We start from the raw sequence: 9,355 nt of genomic DNA on the forward strand, positions 1-9,355 counted from the left end.
GCATATTTACTTTGGGACTACGAGGCGGTTCCTCGGGAGATCCCCATGTACTGCATATTTACTTTAGGACTATGAGGCGGTTCCTCGGGAGATCCCCCCCATGTACTGTATATTTACTTTGGGACTACGAGGCGGTTCCTCGGGAGATCCCCTTGTACTGCATATTTACTTTGGGACTATGAGGCGGTTCCTCGGGAGATCCCCCCATGCACTGCATATTTACTTTGGGACTACAAGGCGTTTACTCGGTAGATCCCCATGTCTTGCATATTTACTTTGAGACTACGAGGCGGTACCTCGGGAGATCCCTCATATCGTGCATATTTATATTTGGGACTACGAGGCGGTACCTCGGGAGTGCCCCTATTGTTTATCTCTATTTACTGTGCTGATATTTTTTGAAACTTCTTATTGTTTAATTTCTCAGTCATTTCAAAATATTATTATATCTTCTGCCTTACTTTCCTTTTATACCAGTAGGGCCCTGACTTGACCTCGTCACTACTCTACCGAGGTTAGGCTTGGTACTTACTAGGTACTGTTGTGGTGTACTCATACTACACTTCTGCACATCTTTTTGTGCAGATCCAGGTGCTTCCTACCAGACCAAATACCAGTGAGCCGGACTGTACGTGGAGACTTCAAGGTATATCTGACAACGTCTGCAGACCTTGGAGTCCCCCCTCTATACTTATTATGTTGTTTCCTTTATTCTCTTTAGACATTGATGTATAAAGACACTTAGTACTTTCTATTAGAAGCTTGTAATTATTTCTACCGGGTTTTGGGAGTTGTAATTATTAAATCACAGTTTGTATTTATATGTATCATAAGTTGAGTTTGGATTTTAGTTTATTATTCAGTTATTTCGCAAGTTATTAGGCTTACCTAGTCTTAGAGACTAGGTGTCATCACGACATCCTACGGAGGGAATTTGGGGTAATGACGGATTTGGAGGCCCATAGCTGAATTAGGCTTGAAATGGCGAAAGTTGAAATTTTTGAAAAGTTTTACCGGGAGTGGACTTTTTGATATCGGGATTGGATTCCGATTCCGGAAGTTAGAATAGGTATGTAATGTCATATGTGACTTATGTGCAAAATTTGGGGTCAATCGGACGTGATTTGATATGTTTCGGCATCGTTTGTAGAAGTTGAATTTCCTTAGTTTCAATAGGCTTGAATAGGGGTGTGATTCGTGTTTTTGAAGTTGTTTGATGTGTTTTGAGGGCTCGACTAAGTTCGTATGAGGTTTTAGAACCTGTTGGAATGTTTGGTTGAGGTCCCGGGGGCTTCGGGTTGATTCCGGATGGTTAACGGATCAAAAGTTAAAGTTAAGTGATTGCTGAAGTTGGACCTCTGCTTGTGTAACCGCACCTGTGAAGCTTTGATCGAAGGAGCGAGCTCGCAGGTGAGGGCTCTGATGCGCAGATACGGTTTGGAGGTAATTGTGTAGGTAGTCGCAGGTGTGAGGTGCGCAGAAGCAGAAGGCGTGCAGGTGCGATGAGGAATTCCGCATGTGCGTGACTGTAGATGCGGCAGGAGAATCGCAGAAGCGGAACTGGGCAGATGGGTTTAGTCCACAGAAGCGGCTTGGATGCTCGCAAAAATGAGTCCGCGGGAGAGGAAGATGGGGTCGCTGGTGCAGAGTAAACCACGGAAGCGGGCGTTGAGTCGCTCCTGCGAAGCTGCAGGAGCGGGTAAGTGTCCGCAGAAGCGGAATGACTGGGCAGAACATATAAATACAAAGGTTCGCGATTTTGGCTTCATTTCAAACATTTTAAGCTCGGGTTTGGCGATTTTTGGAGATTTTCTAGGGGATTCTTGAGGTAAATCCCTTGTGCTCGTTTTTGATCAATAATCTTGTTTCCCCATTGATTTTTCCCACCTAGTTAGTGTGTATTTAAAGTGTAAACTGGGGGTTGAGGCTAGGGATTTGGAGAGTTTGATTTGGGGGTTTGGGTGATGATTTGGTGTCGGATTTTGATAAATTTGGTATGGTTGGACTCGTGGTTGAATGAGCTTCCGGTTTTGTGACTTTTATCGAATTTCCAGATGTGGGCCCGGGGGCGGCTTTTTAGTCAATTTTTGACTTTTGCTTAATAGCTTAGCATTTCTTATAGGGTTGAGTCTTTTAGCCCGTATTGATTATATCGAATTGTTTATGGCTAGATTCGAGGCATTCGGAGGCTGTTTCGTGAGGCAAGGGCATGTTGGAGTAGAGATTTACTCGGATTAAGGTAAGTAACAGTTCTAAATTTGGTTCTAAGGGTATAAAACCTCGAATTATGTGTCATGTGATTGGTTTTGATGTGACGCACATACTAGGTGACGGGCGTGTGGGTGTGCACTATAGGAATTGGGACTTGGTCCATTCCATGGAACTATATAGATGACTAATTTGTTGATATCTATAAATTCTTCGTATGATATAGAAATCGAGCTGCAAATCCTATTAGAAATCATGCTCAGTCCATGTGATGGTACTGAAGGGACCCTCAGAGGTTGTGTACATGTTAATCTATCTGCTAAATTATTGTGTTGTACCCAGTCTCAATTTTACTTGCATATCATATCTTAGTCTCTATTGTTCCATGTTGATACATTATATCATTTCTGTTTGGGCTGATTTTTCATGATTACAAAGAGCCCAAGAGACTGGAGAGATTGATGATTAAGTGAGGTCTAGGGCCTGATTGTGACGTATTATACTATAACACGTGAGTTGACCGTGCAGAACATGAGTTGTCCGTGCGGATCCAGATATTATACTATAGCACGTGAGTTGTCCGTGCGGATTATAGCGCTTGGGATAAAGGAGCTCCTCCGGAGTTTGTACACACCCCTAGTGAGCGCAGGTACCTACTGAGTACGAGTATCGAGTGCCGAGTGAATGGGAGGGCTGAGTGACTGTGGCCCTGAGGGGATGCATTTAATTTCATTATTGTTGCACTTAGCTGCCATGTATCATTGTCTTGAAATTTCTGAAAGATATTACACTCTGTTGCACTTAAACTTGTCATGAAGTAACTGTTTGACCTAATTTATTGAACTTGAAGGCATGTCTACTTTCCATGTTGAAATTACTGAAATTGAACTATAATTGTAAAACTCATCATTACTTTTTGTTCTTTATTTAGTCTTGTTACTTATTGAGTTGGTTGTACTCACGCTACACCCTGCACTTCTTGTGCAGATCCAGGTATTTCCGGACATGGTGGGTGTTGATTCACTTCACAGTTGACCCTTCGGAGACTTCGAGGTAGTTACTCGGTGTTTCGCAGACCTTGTTTCTCCTTCCCTATCCTTCCACTTATTGTATTTAGTTTCGGATTATGATAGATAGTATTTTCCCTGACTTGTGATGTATAGATGCTCATGTACTCTGTGACACCCCGATGTTGGGAGTTTCCGCGTTATGTTTTGGGTTTTCTATCCAGTTTTTGAGAACTATTATTATTAAAAATGCTTTAATTTATTTTTTGTTAAAAGTGTTGGGAATATGTTCGAAAAGTCGGCTTGCCTAGTACCACGTTAGGCGCCATCACGACAGGCTAATTTTGGGTCGTGACAAGTTGGTATCAGAGACTAGATTACGTAGGTCTCACGAGTCATGAGCAGGTTTAGTAGAGTCTTGCGGATCAGTATGGAGACGTGCGGATTCTTGTATTCTTGTCGTGCGGATTTGTTGATTCCGATCACTAAATTTCTGTTGTTCTATTCTCTCACAGATGGTGAGGACATGTGCTACCGGTCAGGATGGACAACCACCAGTACCACCAGCTAGGGTCACGAGAGGTCGAGGTTGCGGTAGGGGCCACGGTAGTGGCAGAGGTGCAGCTCGTACAGTAGCTAGAGTAGCACCTGCAGATCCACCAGTTGCTCTAGCTCAGGAGCAGGTTCCGGTTATGGTTGAGCCAGTAGGGCCAGCTCAGGCACCAGTTGTGCCTATTGTGATACCAGGCCTTTAGGAGGCTTTGGCCCAGATATTGATGGTTTGCACTGGCCTTGCTCAGGTGGTTTCGGCTCAGGCCGCACCAGCCACTTCTTAGGGCGGGGGAGGTACTCATACCCCCGCTGCCCATACTCCATAGCAGGTGATGCAGGGACTTCAGACACCAGGGTACTACCAGCCCAGCCGATTACAACTGCTCAGGCCCCGATGGTCCCCGTTATGGCTGATGATGAGAAGAGGAGACTTGAGAGATTTGGGAGGCTTCAGCCTCCATCATTTAGCGGTGCTGAGTCAGAGGATACCCAGGGTTTCTTGGATAAGTGCCAGCGGATGCTTCGCACGGCTGGTATTCTAGTGACCAGTGGGGTCTCGTTCACTACTTTTCAGTTCATTGGGGCTACCTTCAGATGGTGGGAGGCTTATGAGAGGCGCATTCCAAACGGTGCAGCACCACTTACATGGCAGGAGTTCTCCGTTCTTTTCTTAGAGAAGTTCGTGCCACAGTCTCGCTGGGAGGAGCTGCACAGATAGTTTGAGCAGTTGCGTCAGGAGGGCATATCTGTGACGCAGTAGGAGATGAGGTTTTTTGAGTTGGCGCGTCATGCAGTTTGGTTGGTTCCCAATGATAGGGAGAGGATTGGGAGGTTCATTGAAGGCCTCACATATCAGCTGCGATTACTTATGACTCGGGAGAGGGTGTTTGGTGCTACTTTTGATGAGGTGGTTGACATTGCTCGGTAGATAAAGATGGTCTACAGCCAGGAGCATGGTGAGAGGGAGGCCAAGAGGCCTCGAGGTTTGGGTGGTTTCGGTGGTGTACCTTCTGGGGAGCAGTCCTACCACAATATGGGTCATCTTTATAGGCCTGCTCAGACGGCTCGTCCAGCTCATCGTGGCGCATCAGCTATCCACGGTTCTTACAGTGCTCGCTCAAGCCAGTCTTTATTTAGTGCACTACCAGCACAGAATTCTCACCATGCCTCGTCTGCTCAGGTTTCTACAGGTAGTTCCTCGGGTTATCAGGAGCAACAGTTCCATCAGAGGAGGGGTTGTTTCGAGTGGGGAGACTTTGGTCATATCAAGAGATATTGCCCTAGGTTGTTAAGTGGGGCTCCACAGCAGAGTTCTCGGCCGATGGCACTACTATCAGCAATTACACCACCCACTCAGCCAGCCCGGGGTGGTGCTCAGTCGGCTAGGGGTCGCCCAAGAGGGGGAGGCCGATCAGGTGGAGGGCAGGCCCGATTCTATGTTATTCCTGCGAGGCCAGATGTTGTTGTTTCTGATGCAGTGATCACATGTATTGTCTTAGTATGCCACAGGGATGCCTCTGTATTATTTGTCCCTAGTTCCACTAATTCGTACATATAATCGTATTTTGCTCATTATTTGGATATGCCCCATGAGTCCTTAGTTTCATCTGTTCACGTATCTACGCTAGTGGGCGATATTATTGTTATGGACCATGTATATCGATTGTGTGTAGTGACTATTGTGGGATTTAAGACTAGAGTGGATCTTTTATTTCTTAGTATGGTGGACTTCGATGTGATCTTGGGTATGGATTGGTTATCTCCATGTCATGCTGTTGTGGATTGTCACGCTAAGACCGTAACGTTGGCGATGTTGTGGTTTCCAAGGATTGAGTGGAGAGATCCTCTGGACTATGTTCCCAGCAGAGTGATTTCATATTTGAAGGCCCAGCGGATGGTTGGGAATGGTTGTTTATCTTATTTAGCCTTTGTGAAGGATGTTAGTGCCGATACTCCTTCTATTGATTCTGTTCCGATGGTGCGAGATTTTCTGGATGTGTTTCCTATAGACCTGTCGGGCATGCCGCCTGATAGGGACATTGATTTTGGTATTGACTTGGTACTGGGCAATCGGCCCATTTCTATTCCACCGTATCGTATGGCACCGGCTGATTTGAAGAAATTGAAGGAGCAGCTTCAGGAACTCCTTGATAAGGGGTTTATTAGGCCTAGTGTGTCACCTTGGGGTGCACGGGTTCTGTTTGTGAAGAAGAATGATGGTACTATGAGGATGTGCATTGATTACAGACAGATGAACAAAGTTACAATCAAGAATAAGTATCCGATGTCGTGCATTAATGATATGTTTGACCAGCTTCAGGGAGCGAGGGTGTTCTCTAAGATTGAATTGAGGTCTGGGTATCACCAGTTGAAGATTCGGGACTCGGACATCCTAAAGACGGCATTCAGGACCCATTATGGTCATTATGAGTTCCTCGTGATGTCTTTTGGGCTGACCAACGCCCCAACAACATTCATGCATCTGATGAACAGTGTATTTTAGCCTTATCTTGACTCGTTTGTCATAATGTTCATTGATGACATCCTGGTGTACTCTCGTAGCCAGGAGGGGCATGCCCAGTATTTCAGGATTGTGTTGCAGCGGTTGAGGGAGGAGAAGCTTTATGCAAAGTTCTCTAAATGTGAGTTTTGGCTTAGTTTAGTGGCGTTCTTGGGGCACGTGGTGTCCAGTGAGGGGATTCAGGTAGATCCGAAGAAGATAGAGGCGGTTCAGAGTTGGCCCAGACCATTCTCAGCTACGGAGATTTGAAGCTTTCTTGTCTTGGCCGATTATTATCATCGCTTCGTGGAGGGTTTCTCATCTATTGCATTGCCTTTGACCAAATTTACCCAGAAGGGTGCTATTTTCAGATGGTCGGATGAGTTTGAGGAGAGATTTCAGAAGCTCAAGACTGTCTTGACCACAACTCCAGCTCTAGTTCTACCTTCAGCTTCTGGTTCTTATACAATGTATTGTGATGTTTCTCGGATTGGTATTGGATGTGTCTTAATGCAAGAGGGTAGAGTGATTGATTATGCTTCGCGCCAATTGAAGCCTCCTGAGAAGAACTACCCTATCCATGATTTGGAGTTAGCTACCATCGTTCATGCATTGAAGATTTGGAGGCATTATCTCTACGGTGTGTCTTGTGAGGTGTTTATAGATCATCGGAGTCTCCAGCATTTGTTCAAACAGAAGGATCTAAATTTGAGGCAGCAGAGATGGTTGGAGCTGCTAAAGGACTATGATATCACTATTTTGTATCATCACGGGAAGGCCAATGTGGTGGCTGATACCTTGAGTAGAAAGGCGGTGAGTATGGGTAGCCTTGCATTCATTCCTATTGGTAAGAGACCTCTTGCAGTTGATGTTCAGGCCTTGGCCAACCAGTTTGTAAGATTGGATGTTTTGGAGCCTAGACGGCTTCTAGCTTGTGTGGTATCTCGGTCTTCCTTATATGATCGCATCAGAGAGCGCCAGTATGACGATCCCCATTTGCTTGTCCTTAAGGACACAGTCCAGCACGTCAATGCCAAAGATATTACTATTGGAGATGATGTGGTATTGAGGATGCATGGTCAGATTTGTGTGCCTAATTTGGATGGGCTACGTGAGTTGATTCTTGAGGAGGCCCACAGTTCAGGGTATTCCATTCATCTAGGTGCCGCAAAGTTGTATCAGTACTTGAGGCAGCATTATTGATGGAGGAGAATGAAAAAGAATATAATGAGGTTTGTAGCTCGGTGCCTCAACTGTCAGCAGGTAAAGTATGAGCATCATAGGCCGGGCGGATTGCTTTAGAGGTTGGAGATTCCAGAGTGAAAATGGGAGCGGATCACCATGGATTTTATAGCTGGGCTCCCACGGACTTCGAGGAAGTTCGATGCTATTTGGGTGATTGTGTATCGTTGACCAAGTCCGCGCACTTCATTCCAGTTGGGACTACTTATTCTTCGGAGTAGTTGGTTGATATTTACATACGAGAGATTGTTCGCCTCCACGGCATGTCAGTGTCCATCATTTCAGATCGGGGCATGCAGTTTACATCGCAGTTTTGGCGGGCCGTGCAGCGAGAGTTGGGTACCCAAGTCATGTTGAGAACAACGTTTCACCCTCAGACGGACGAACAGTCCGAGCGCACTATTTAGATATTGGAGGACATGCTACGTGCTTGTGTCATCAATTTTGGGGGTTCTTGGGATAAGTTTTGCCACTCGCAGAGTTTGCCTACAACAACAGCTACTAGTCGAGCATTCAGATGGGTTTGTATGAGACTTTGTATGGGAGACGGTGTAGATATCTAGTGGGTTGGTTTGAACCAGGCGAGGCTAGGCTATTGGGTACTGACTTGGTTCAAGATGCTTTGGACAAGGTAAAATTGATTCAGGATCGGCTTCGCACGGCGCAGTCTAGACAGAAGAGTTATGCCGACAGAAAGGTCTGTGATGTTGCTTACATGGTTGGGGAAAAGGTTCTGCTCAAGGTTTCACCCATGAAGGGTGTTATGAGGTTCGGGAATAAGGGCAAGTTGAGCCCTCAGTATATTGGGTCATTTGAGGTACTTCAGAGGATTAGGGAGGTGGCTTACACGCTTGCTTTGCCACCTAGTTTGTCGAGTGTGCATTTAGTATTTCATGTTTCTATGCTCCGGAACTATGTCGGTGATCCGTCTTATGTTTTGGATTTCAACACGATTCAGTTGGACGATGATTTGACTTATGATGTGGAGCCAGTCGTTATTTTAGATCGGTAGGTGATAACTAGGGATTTTAGCCTATTATTTGCTCTTTTTTGCTTAGGTTTTGGGTAAACAAATGCTAAAGGAAGTCCCGAAAACTAACATAATATGCTTGCTTGCAGGATTTGGTCAAAATGAGGCAAAGAAGCCAAAATAAGCTCATGAAGGAGTCAAACTTGCACAAGCCAAAGACTGAAACTGAACCGCGGACCGCGATGGAAAAGCGCGGCCATGTAGGGTTCACTACTGAGGCGGATAATATTTCGCGGTTGGCGAGATAGAGGTTCAGAGAAGCTGCAATCTAGAGAAAACACCACCGCTGACCGCGCTACAAAAGTGCGGCCTCGAAACCAGTGGCGCGGCCGCGAGGGAAATTACGATGACAGCGAGGATCGAGGTTCAGAGGCCTTGAAATCTTGGCTCAAATAAAGAACGCGGCCCGCATCTAAATTACGCGGCCGCGAAGTTACAAGACGCGGATGCGGTGGAAATTCCGCTGGGAGCATGATAAAAGGTTCAGAGACTTGGCAAGTGAAACGCGAACATAATACGAGGCCGCGATTGAAGCTAATGTGGACGCGAATGTATTTACACTATCCGCGAAACCTAGTCCAGTCCAAGCCCAGATTTGAAAAAACGCGATCCGCGCTCGTTATTGCACGGACGCGAAAGTCCAAGCACTGAGGCGCCCATTTTTACGCTGTCAGCGAAACCTCCATAGGGGCATTTTTGTCCAAAAAATTCAGATGTGTATAAATAGATCTTTTTCACATTTTTAGGTCAAGTTAGGTATTAGGGAGCTCGTGAACAGCCGTACTTTACCATTTTGAGTAATTTTATAGTAGTTTT

The sequence above is a fragment of the Nicotiana tomentosiformis genome, chromosome 2 (genome assembly GCF_000390325.3).
Source record: "Nicotiana tomentosiformis chromosome 2, ASM39032v3, whole genome shotgun sequence".
NCBI lineage: Eukaryota > Viridiplantae > Streptophyta > Magnoliopsida > Solanales > Solanaceae > Nicotiana > Nicotiana tomentosiformis.